The sequence below is a fragment of the Plecotus auritus genome (assembly GCF_963455305.1).
Source record: "Plecotus auritus genome assembly, chromosome: 6".
In the NCBI taxonomy this organism is placed as follows: domain Eukaryota; kingdom Metazoa; phylum Chordata; class Mammalia; order Chiroptera; family Vespertilionidae; genus Plecotus; species Plecotus auritus.
Genome location: NC_137773.1, coordinates 137,143,396 through 137,155,618, shown reverse-complemented (window position 1 = coordinate 137,155,618; position 12,223 = coordinate 137,143,396).

The window sequence follows — 12,223 nt, the reverse complement described above, 5'->3', positions numbered from 1 at the left end:
TTGTTGACACCGCCTTTTAAATTTTCTATATATCAGCACCAGGCACAGAGTAAAATAGATAAGGTACACAGGCAGATGAGTAAATAATAAAATATTGAAAAGCTCTCATTTTTAGCACATTCTCTGTTCAGGACATCATTTGTTGAAGGAACGCTGATTGTATGAACAGAGTTTTAAACCAAAGCATCACGGACTGGTACCATGTCTACAGGAACACACCTTGCTGATTAATTATTAAATATAAATCTGTGGCTTTGGGGAGAAATTAGCCCTGTCTCTGCTCATCTGGTTTTTAAATCTTTGCTTCCTGCTGAAATGCCTTGTCACTTCCTATGTCCAAGTTCCACCTAATCTTCAAAGTCAACCTTAGCCTCATCCTTCCCAAGCCTTTTAATTGAAACTTGAATGAATAAAGTCATACTGGGTCTGTTCCAATCTTTTAACACCATGGTTCTCAAAGTGGAGTCCCAGGAAACACCATTATCATCACCTTATCCAGGGCCCCAATCCCAGCCTGACTGAATGAAGATGTGGTCCACATATACAATGGAACACTACTCAGCCATAAGAAAAGATGAAATACTGCCATTGCAACAACATGGATGGATCTTGAGAATATCATGCTAAGCAAAATGTCAGACAGAAAAAGTCAAGAACCATGATTTCATTCATATGTGGGATATAAAACTGAAAGCAACAAATGAACAAACAAGGAAAACAAATAAAAACTCATAGTATGGTAGTTACCAGAGGGAATAGGGGTTAGGGAGTAGTAGTAAAGGGTAAAGGAGGTCAAATATATGGTGATGGAAGAGTTGACTTTGGGTTGTGGGAACATGATGCAATATACAGATGATGTATCATAGAATTGTACACTTTAAACCTCTATAATTTTGTTAGCCTGTGTCACCCCAATAAATTTAACAAAAAAAGAGAAACTCTTGAGGATGGGAAGCACCAGGGAAGGGCAGTGATTTGTGATGTTAGCAAGCCTTCCAGGTGACCCTGCTCCCAGGCAATACCTCTCAACCCAAGATGCATATTATAACCACCACAAACACATTTTAAAAGTATCTATGCCTGTGTCCCATCCCACAAAAAAAATTTATTTTAAAGGATTGTGTAGAGCTTAGGTATAATTATCCTATCTAATAAAGAGGGAATATGCTAATTAACCATCACTCCATCACAAAGATGGCTGCACCCACAGCTGAGGCCAAGTTCCCATAAGGAGCCTGAACAAGCAATCAGCAGGGACCTGAGGCTAGAGACCCTCCCCCACCCCCGTGGGGCTTGACAGGGGACCTCAGGCTGCAACCCCCAACCGGTGGGGCTTGAGAGGGGACCTCAAGGTGCACTTCCCATCCTGGTGCTGGCCTAGGGGACCTCAGGCTGCTCCCCTGGCCCCAGCGCCAGGCCAGGGGACCTCAGGCCACACCCCCCACCAGGTGGGGCTTGACAGGGGACTTCAGGCCACACACACCCCCACCCCAGCACCGAGCCAGGGGACCTGAGGCTGCGCCCCCCTGCCTGGCGGGGTTTGACAGGGGACCTCAAGGTGCACCCCCAGTGCTGGGTCGGGGGAACTCGGGCCATGCCCCCCACCCAGGGGGGACCTAAGGCTGCAACCCCCTGCCAATGGGGCTTGACAGGGGTCCTGAGGCTGTTCCCCCCTCCCGGTGCCAGGCCGGGGGACCTGAGGCCTCCCTCGTGGGGCTTGACAGGGGACCTCAGGCCATGTCCCCCACCTGGCAGGGCTTGACAAGGGACCTCAGGCCACGCCCCACACCCGGCAGGGCTAGACAGGGGACCTCAAGGTGCGCTTCCCGTCCTGGTGCTGAGCTAGGGGACCTCAGGATGATGCCCCCTGCCCCAGTGCCAGGCTGGGGGACCTCAAGCCGTGCCCCCAACCTGGTGCGGCTTGACAGGGGACTTCAGGCCGCACCCCCCACCCATCGGGGCTTGACGGGGGACCTCAAGGTATGCTTCCCGTCCTGGTGTTGGGCTAGGGGACTTCAGGCCACACCCCCCACCCAGCGGGGCTTGACAGGGACCTCAGGCCGCGACCCCCGCCCCAGTGCCAGGCAGGGAACCTGAGGCCACGCCCCCCCCCACCCAGCAGGGCTTGACAGGGGACCTCAGGCTGTGCTCCCCACCCAGTGGGGCTTGATGAGGGACCTGAGGCTGCACCACCCTGCTGGCGGGGCTTGACAGGGGACCTGAGGCTGTGCCCCCCTCCCGGTGCCAGGCCAGGGGACCTGAGGCTGCGCCCCCCAGCCTGGCAGGGCTTGACAGGGGATCTCAGGCCATGTCCCACACCTGGCGGGGCTTGATGGGGGACCTCAAGGCACGCCCCCTGTCCTGGCGCCAGGCCAGGGGACCTGAGGCTACGTCCCCTGCCCAGTGGGCCTTGACAAGGTTAGGACTGGCCGGGTCGGATCTAGCCCAATGTGGGGCGGGGGGGGGGGGGGGGGTGGAGGGGGCTGGTCAGGTCTGGGTCTCACACAATTTTGAGGCACATGTGGGTGGGCGGGGACTTGACTCTGGGTCCCATGGTGTGCCCCAGACTCTGACAGGAGGAAAGTTTTCATATACATTTTACTAAATTTCTTTCATCTCTGACACTTCTATTATAGAGAGAAAGGGCAAATAGCAATATTAAATTATTTCCTCTAATTAATCCCCTTTTAATGTGCACGAATTTCGTGTACCGGGCCACTAGTAGGAGAATAATACTGTTTATAGGCAAATTATTACATAAAATAAAGAAACAAAAATACTGGCAAGGACATCACATCATACACAAAAGAAAAGAAAAACTGTTTAAGATAGCAACAACAACCAGAAGAGGCCAAGTGGAATACGCCTTCACTTTGCATTATCATCTGCACTTTGCAAACTAGAATTTACCTGGTTCAAATGTGCCAAAAACTTTATGCACTCACCACTCACCAGGAAGCAGAAAAAAATGTACTATTCAGCTTAGCTAAATGGCCACTTCAATCACTTAAAGAAAATATTATCACATCACTAATACATATCTGCCGTTTCCATGAATACATTTGTCCTTCTTGGCATTCCAGACGTTTGTCCCAAGTTCCTCAAGTACTGGTTTTATAAGCATCCTCCTTATTGGGATGGAAATTTTTGCTTTTGAAAAACATAATCTTACCTTCAAAATCTCTTGGGAGATGGGGGTAATATACTTGCCAGGAAAATCATTTTTATAACTCATCATGGTGGACATACTGTAAAGAATACAAATCTGGCAGGCATCCTGTGAACTTGACTAATGTCCTCTATTTTCTAGATAAGATCAAATCAAATAGTATTTATAAGTTCATCCAAGATTTGAAGGGAGGGGTGAGGAGGGAAAGCACTGGGAGTATTATCTTTCAAAGAAGTGATAACTTGCAACAATGAATTCGCTTTAGCTTACTGTAAGCACATAATAGAGTTTTCTCTGCCAAGTGATAACAAGTGATATTTGCACATGATATTTTGAGGAATAATCAACCTTGAGACTGCCACTCCTAGTTAGAAATGGACCAGGACAACTCACAGAGAGATTGCACAGAGCTAGAATGATCTCTTGGGAGCTACTAGAATTTGGCCAACTCTCACAGGGGAGCCCTTCCACAGTATTTTGCCATCTAACAAGAAACCTTCACTGACAAGGGCGATCTCCTTGGCTTCCTCTAAAAGTACCATTTCCTCCTCCTATCCCTGATCTTTTCTGATCAGTTATCCTTCCTCAGGAACCTTTTCTCAGCCAGCCTAGACCAGTGCTTCTCAAACTACCTGTGGTGATTGGCCAGACTTTTGTGTCTTTTTTATTATTTTAATCTCCAACTCATCACCCACCAATACTTTTGTAGCATCTGATTAAAATTAACTACTAGAAAAGTTATATTTTTAAAAAAGGCATATAAAATGCATGTTCAATTTACAAAATTACATCAACAGGCATAAACTTGTCCTGTTCAATTGTTACACTTCTTCAAGCTTACTCTCAATATCTGTACTTATTTCTGTGTAGACTAATAAAACACAGTTCGTGGACCAGGACCCATTCATCAACTGCATTTTGAGTGGCGCTGTTCTAGATAACATAGGTATTATCTTCTCTACAACCTACAAAACACATTTTGACAACTTTCCACACAGTTATTGGCTCTCCTGAATATGTCTTATACCTCATACTATAAGGAAACCTCTTGAAAACAAAGACCATGTCATTGAAGTTTTGGTCAAAGACTCATTATCGGGTCCCCTCAACTTTAGTAATCCAAACAAAACAAAACATTTTCCTCCTCAATGAATTAGCCAGACTCAAAAATATGTAGATCCCAGTGTAGGTAAAAGGGAATGATTTACTTTCTGATTCAATACACATTTTCTCTAATGCTACCCACAGCAAGTTCTGAAAACCAAAGTCCCACAAGATGCTACACCTAGGCATAGAACAAACAGGCCAATTTTCTAAAAAGTCATCATTCACAAAGTACTAGGTACTAGGTACTAGGAACATGCAAAGATCATGAAACAATTCTCTGTATTCAAGGAGGTAATTATATTTGTACTAGGGGCCAGTGCACAAAATTTGTACACAGGTAGGGTCCCTAGGCCTGGCCAGCAATCAGAGCCAATCAGGTCCCCCACATCCCCCTGCCCCCTGCTCCCTGCCTCCTCCTTCCCTCGCTCCCTCAGTGCCCCACTGCCACTAGTCACCTGCCATGTTCTGTGCCGCCCCCTGGTGGTCAGCACACATCATAGCAAGTGATTGAACGCCCGTTCTCCTGATCGAACTTCCGAGGGGACACTTTGCATATTAGCCATATATATATATATATATATATATATATATATATATATATATATATATATATATGAGAGGCCCGGTGCATGAAAATTCATGCACTGGAGCCGGGGGGTCCCTCAGCCCAGCCTGCCCCCTCTCACAGTCTTGGAGCCCTCAGGGGCAGGAGGTGACCTAGCGATCATGGGAAGGAGATGTCCCCATCACACCTCTGCTGCTGCCACTGCCGGCAGCACAAACCTCAGCCGGCCCTGGTTACCTGAACCTCGGGCGGCCCTGGGCAGCTGGGCAGCCACCATCTGCGACTTGCCTGCACCTCGGGCCAGCCCTGGGTAGCTGGGGGCTCAGGGGACTGGGGGACTCTGGGGGCAGGCATGCGGGGCAGGCCTGCCCGTGCCTTGCACCTGCTGCCCCGGTGGGGATGAGGGGACTGGGCGCCACCATCTTGTGGCTGTGGGCGCCGTCATCTTTGAGAGCATAGCAGTTGAGCATATTCCCTTATTGGCTGTGGGTGCTTCCATCTTTTGCGAGGGCGTAATGGTAAATTAGCATATTCCCTCTTTATTAGATAGATTAGTCAAGGGTCTCCAGAGAAACAGAACCAATGGGATGAATATGAATATAGAGAGCAACTTATTTTAAGGAATTTGCTCATGTGATTATGGAGGCTGACCAGAAAAAATCTGCAAGGTGTGTGGCGGGCTCGAGACCCAAGCAGCAGTCAGTGTTGCATCCTGCTGCAGAATTCCCTCTTGCTCAGGGAAGATCAGTCTTTTGCTCTACTCAGACTTCCCACTGATTAGACAAAGCTCACATAGCATATAGAAGGCAACCTGCTTTCCTCCAAGTCCACTGATTTAAATGTTAATCTCATTGAAAGACACCCTTCAAAGAAACTTCCAGAATGTTGTTTGATCAATGTGGCCCAGATAAGTTGACACATAAAATTCACCAGCACAATCATCACAATCCCGTATCCTATCTGAAGCCATAAATCATGTGCACAAAGATAATAATACAAGGGAGAATGAGTTAAGGGCCAATGAACAGAACAAAGCCTTTATGGCTTCCTCCTATTGCTTTTAGGATAACGCCAAATTCTTAATATGACCTTCAAGGTTTTGCATCATCTGGGACCCAGTTCCCTGTCTAGCCATGTCTAGTATCACTCTATCCCTTACTCTCTGGGCTCTAGCCACTGCCTCTCTTTCAATGCCTCTATTAGTCCATATCCTTTCCAGTTATGGTACTTAAATCCTGTCCCCTCTATCTGGAACACTTTTTCCTTTTGTCATCTACCCCCTACTCATCCTACACTCTCAGCTCACACTGTTCTTTCTCAGAGAATCTTCTCTGACCTTGAACCAAGGCCCCCAGTCTAGGTTAGAATACATTAGTTTACTTTCTCACTAACCTGTGAGATGCTTCTTTGTTGCACTAATACCAATTTGTAATTACAGGTGCATTGTGCTTAGTGGATGACTGCCTGTCTCCCTCCACTCAATTGTAAGCTTGATGAGAACTAGGCCTCTGAGGTCCCGCCCACCATTGTAGCCCTAGTGCCCAGCTCACCATTCTGTCTGCAGAAAAGCATGCACCCAATAAATATGTGTTCACTGAATAAATGAGTGAATAAACATCAGAAAACAAAGATGTTTCATAGGTTTGCATAGCTATTCAGGATGAAAGGAAAGGGAAGGGGAAAGCAAGGGGAGTTGCTAGAAAAAAAATGGGATGGGATTCCTCAAAAAATAAAAATAGAACTTCCACATAATTCAGCAATCCAATTTTGGAGTATTTATTCAAACAAAATGAAAACAAACACACATACATACACATGTACACACACACACACACACACAAATGAAATGTTACTCAGTCTTGAAAAAGAAGGAAATCCTGCTGTTTACAATAGGATAGAGGGACTTTGAGGGCAATATGCTAAGTGATATAAGTGAGACAGAGAAAGACAAATACTGTATATCACTTACATGTAGAATCTAAATCAGCCAAACTCACAAAAAATGGAGATTCAAATGGTGGTTACCGGGGGTTGGGAAGGTGTTGATCAGAAGGTACAAACGTGCAACCAGAAAATAAGTAAGTCCTGAGAATCTAATGCACAGCACAGGGAGTACAGCCCACAATGCTGTAGTATATCCTTCAAAGTTGCTAAGAGACCAGATCTTAAACACAGAAAAGAAATGATAATTATGTCACTTGATAGAGGTGGATATATAAATGTATATTGCAATATATAAATGTATCAATCAATACAATGTTATGTCAATTATATCTCAATGCAAATAAGTAAAGTTTAAAACTGTAAGTAGGGTTACTTTCTTATCTACCAGTAATATTCTCTCACCAAGGAAGGCACCTGTGAGTTCTAAGATAAACTAGCTGTGTTCCTACTCTGTGGCAGAACAAGCCTCCCAGAATGACTTCATCCCCATCTCTTTTCCATTTCCCAAACAAGTACTAGGTCATAAAGTTCTTCAAAATCACTTAGCTTTGGTTTATTTATATTTTTAATTATCTTGTTCACATTCTGTTAGCATGTTTTTAAAAACTATGAATGCTTGCTAATTTCTTAAAGATGTAAATCTGAAAGGTAACTGTAACAACACATCTACCAGATTAAAAACACACTGCAAATGAGCAATATTAATAGCATACTAGAAATATCAGCTATTGCGCATGTATGTCAAAAGATGACAAGGATAATAAAGCTCCACGGTACTGTGCAGCAATAACATACCCAGAAAGGCAGTAAATGAGGTCTCTTTAAATAAACTACTTTCAGAATAAGGACCTGTTGTTGTAAATTACAATATCAAAAATGCAGTAAAAGAAACTGGATGTTCTAGAGGTGTGTAAATTAAAGCAAGAATGAGAACTTTAAAGATTGCTCATTATCCTGGCTTCACAGAGGAGATCTGGAAAGTCAGTCACAATAACCGAGCAAAGGTGCAAAAACACCGCAGAACCAGGCTCCAGGAAGAAATTACTGCTGATGGGAAATAACACCCATCAAAGGCACCCAGAAAGTTGTTTTGTTTTTTTCTTCAAGTCTAGATGGCAGGATTATAGGTAATTTTATCTTCTTTTGGATGTTTTTCCCCATTCTTATTTTTCTAAATTTGAAAAAAAAATAAACGTGGAAAAACAACAGAGAAGCAATTTAAGTACCAAAAAAAACACAAAACAAAACAAAAAATCCACCACATTTCTATGAAAATACTTTTCCAGAAAATGCTTTCGATGCCCTTTCATTTTTTCATTTGCTCGCTTCACATTTAGTTTCTGAGAATCTCTGGCTTTGGGGACATTGTCCTAAGTCCTGTGACTACAAAGATGCCACCAATTTCCTGCTCTCTTCCATCCAGGGATGGAGATCTGGACACTGAACATGGTGATGGGAACCAGCCCTGTGATTTTCTCCTTCAACCACTGCTCACAAATTAAATCAGAGAAGACACAAGGGTTTGCCAGGCAAGCAGGTGGCCCAGACCACTGTGGTGCTGGCTGTTGCCCTGCTTTCCATGTAACCTGAAGGCCCAGCTCATGAGAGCATTGCTCACAGTTGCTGATGAGGGAAGAAAGGCAGCAAGCCCTGAGCAGCTCTCATCCTCTTCCCAACAAGCTGTGTGTTTGATCGTGGTTCTGGACAAGCTGTTCCCTGTTCCCTGAGGGCAAACCGGGACCCGCCACTTTTCACAAAAATATGGTCGTCCTGAGTGGGGCTTCCATTTTTAGATTCCTGGTAATCACACTGACAGATGCCTGTGGTTCAACAATCACTTCAAACCAGTGCTTTTCTACTGCTCTCCACAAGGTGAAGTGCATCACAGACTTCAGACTCCACCAGAACCACCTCAGGAGCTTGTTAAAATGCAGCCCCAGGCTTCACCGCCAAGTCTGATGTTGGTGCTGGGAGTAGGGCCCAGGTGTCTGCCTATTTAACAAGCTCCCTCGGTGATTCCAGAGTGTCTGTGCCAGAGACCACCCTGAATGACACTGAGTGGTCAAAGATGCAGGCACAGGAGCTGGATGAACCTGAGTCTTCATTCCAGCTCTGCCTCTACGACATCTGTTCCCCTGAATAAGGTACCTCTGGTTCTTACTTTATAATCTGGGGGTAAAGTGCCTGTCTCGTAGACTTGTTGGTAAAGCCTAAAGAAGATAATCCATGCCAAGCACTCAGCACAGTGCCCAGCACACAGTAGTTACTCATTACATACTGTAAGCCACGTTCTTACTTCCATGCTGTTAATGATGATTATCACCATCGTCTAAATTACACTGATCAGGAAAGAAAAAAGAAGACATACTATATCCATGCCTTCTTCTTCTAAAACCCTTCTGAGGTGTCTGAATTGTAATCTAGATTGTCACTTTGTATTCAGTTTCTTGGAAAATGAAAGTGAATTTTAAAAGGTAGCATCCCCGCCCCATCATGTGGGTGGGGCCATAATGAAATGGCTGGTTAGGGGGCTGCAGAGGAAAGCAGATAATCACCAAGTCTCAGCTCACCGCCAGAGCATGGTGAGGGCGGGAGCCATAGGGGTGGCATCACTGGATCCCACAGGTGTTCGTGGAGCTGTGGACAGTGATAATGGCAGCGAACAAGCTGTATCAACGTGCAAAGTACAAAGTAAATGTAAGCAGTGACTCTCAAACTCTTTTCATTTGAAAGAAACTCTGGGAAGTGGAAGGTTTGGACATTTTGATGATGTATCACATCACTCGATTACCTAGTCATTCCCAAGAACTAAATTTAAGAATATAAAATGAGTTTTATTTCATCAGGGATGGCTTGGAGAAGAAAAATATGGATGGATGGATGGATGGATGGATGGATGGATGGATGGATGGATGGAATTTTGTTAGATAATTTTAACTCATTTTCCTGCAATGTTATTAGACTGCAAAACTGTCCTGCTTTCTCCCAATAAAGAGAGGTGTACCTCTACCACTACCCTAACCACTCACTCTGCACAGAAAGCTCAGTTCTTCTCCCTTTCCTGTTCCTTCATAAAAAAAAAATCCTCCAAAATATGTTTCATAGCACATCAGGATTACAAGTGGATGGTCATGATGTACATCCTGCACTTACTTACCAAGGCAAGTAGTGCCACAGACACCCGCTGCCAGCACAGGTGACTGTCGATCTTTGACTCTTTTTCTCAATTTCAAGAAGGGAAATCTTCCCTGCCTATGTCAGCTCATTACTTGGAGTCCCCTGTGTCTCTGATCCCATGTAAATATCAGAAGCCATTTCCAAATAATCAGCCCCAACAAATTCCCTTTAGGAGAAAACAACGAACTATTCATGCCCTTGTGTCCTCATGTCATGGGTGGGCTACAGTGCCCTCACTGTATCTCTGAGACCTTGCTTTTCTCCATTATCTGCACACAATGCCTTCTTGAGTGCCTGCTCGCCAACCTCATCTGAGTTCTGCCACCAAAACATCTCACCAGAACGCCCTGTCCAAAGGTAGAACTAAGATACCATATGGATTCATCCCATCCGTGCATTGAGTAGCATCTCAGGAAGGGGAAGAGAGAAGCTCACATGATGGAGTGATAGTTCTTAGCACAGTTTAGCTGAATTCAGAGAGAATGAGCTCCACAGACTGACTTGCCTCTTTCCCTTGGGGAGTTCTGCAAACCTTCTGATAATAGTATCCGTGTGTCATTACGTTGTTGGGAAGACTGCATGAGAAAATGTGTGTCTAGCATAATGCCTGCAAAATAATAAGCACAGACTAAACGGTAACTATTATTAAATTTCATTAATAAAAACAGATTCTGAATATGTAAGTTACATTTCCCCTCGCCCCCAGTAGCGGAATACAAAGTAAATTGTTTTCTCTCCAAAGCCTTTACTTTATTGTAATTTTCACGGCACGCGGTAAGCGACTGGACTGGGTCAATTAAGAAGCAAGAGGTCATTAAAAGCATTAGTAGCTGCAATAGTTACTGTTCACTAAAATCAGATTTCTATGTTCATGTTGAATTGCTTTTCAGTATTTTTCCTTTTAGTTGCACTCTAATTCCTGGAGTGAGCTTGTGGACGGAGGCTTTGGGCAAGCATCATCACCGTTAGCAGGCACATCTCCACTCTCTGGGGTCTCCAAATCCCCTTCATTTCTACAGCCTGGGGCCCTTTTGTGGGCAGGCTGACGCTTCTTTCTGAGCAGTCACCAAAACTAATCTTGGACATAAAAATCGGTCCATTTCATATGAGAATCACTGACCAGTCTATTATCATTGTCACCATTAACGCATAAGCATGCAACAGTGCTCTTTAAGTATCTATCCAGGCTCTAATCCTATGATCATACCCCTTTCTGCAAATAAAGGGCTCGTAGCATCCTTATTTTATGACCGGTTTCTTTCACTTATTGATTTTTCTGTATAATATGCACAATACTGCATTTTGCATCATATAAAATTCATTTATGAGAGGCTTTCTAAATGTAAAGTGGCTTGGTTTTCATTTCTCTGTAAATTTTCATGCCTTATTGTTTTTCTATGTGGGTGGGATTTTTCCTTTTCATTATTTGTTTAGTTTTTAAGAGGTAGCCCATTCAACAAGGCTTAATATCCAAATGTACAAAAAGGTATGCAATGAAAAGTCTCCCTCCTACCCCGGGAGATCAGTGTTGTTCATGTCTTTATCATTCCAGAGATTTCTATCCATATACAGGCCAATACAGACAGATGTTTGTTTCTTCTCTTCTTACACAAACTGTAGCATTCTATACCTGCTGTTCTATACTTTGATTTTTTTCATTTAAATATATTTTTAAAATCTTTCCATATGAATGCATGTTGAGCTCCCTTATGCTTTTTTACATTTGGATATTCCTCCAAGGTAGGAATCTGGCATAACTTAGTCAATGTACTGTGATGGGCTTTTAGGCTGCCTAATCTTTATCTGTTACAATGACGCAAATGATTTAACATAGATCACTTCATGTGTATTTGAGCCCGATCATGGGGTAAGTTTGTTGAGGTAGGCTTGTTGGCTCCAAGGGTATACACACACATTATAAATCTCCACATAGACCACAGCCCCCGACAGGGCTGTACCAATTTATACCCTAACAATCGTGTGTGTCAGTGTGTGGAGCCCTTTCTCAGCACCTCACCCACAAAATATACGAACTTTCTGGACTTTTGACAAGTTGACAGGTGAAGATTTATATCTCACTGTGACTTCATTTACATGTCTCATATTACAAGTGAGTTTTTGCATCTTTTCAAACATTTAAGAGTCATGTTTATATCCTTGTCTCTGACTTGTATATTTGCAAACTTTGGCCTTTTCACTGTAAATTTCTCCTTTATTTTAGTAATATTAACTCCTTTTCTACCACATGAGTTTAAATGTCC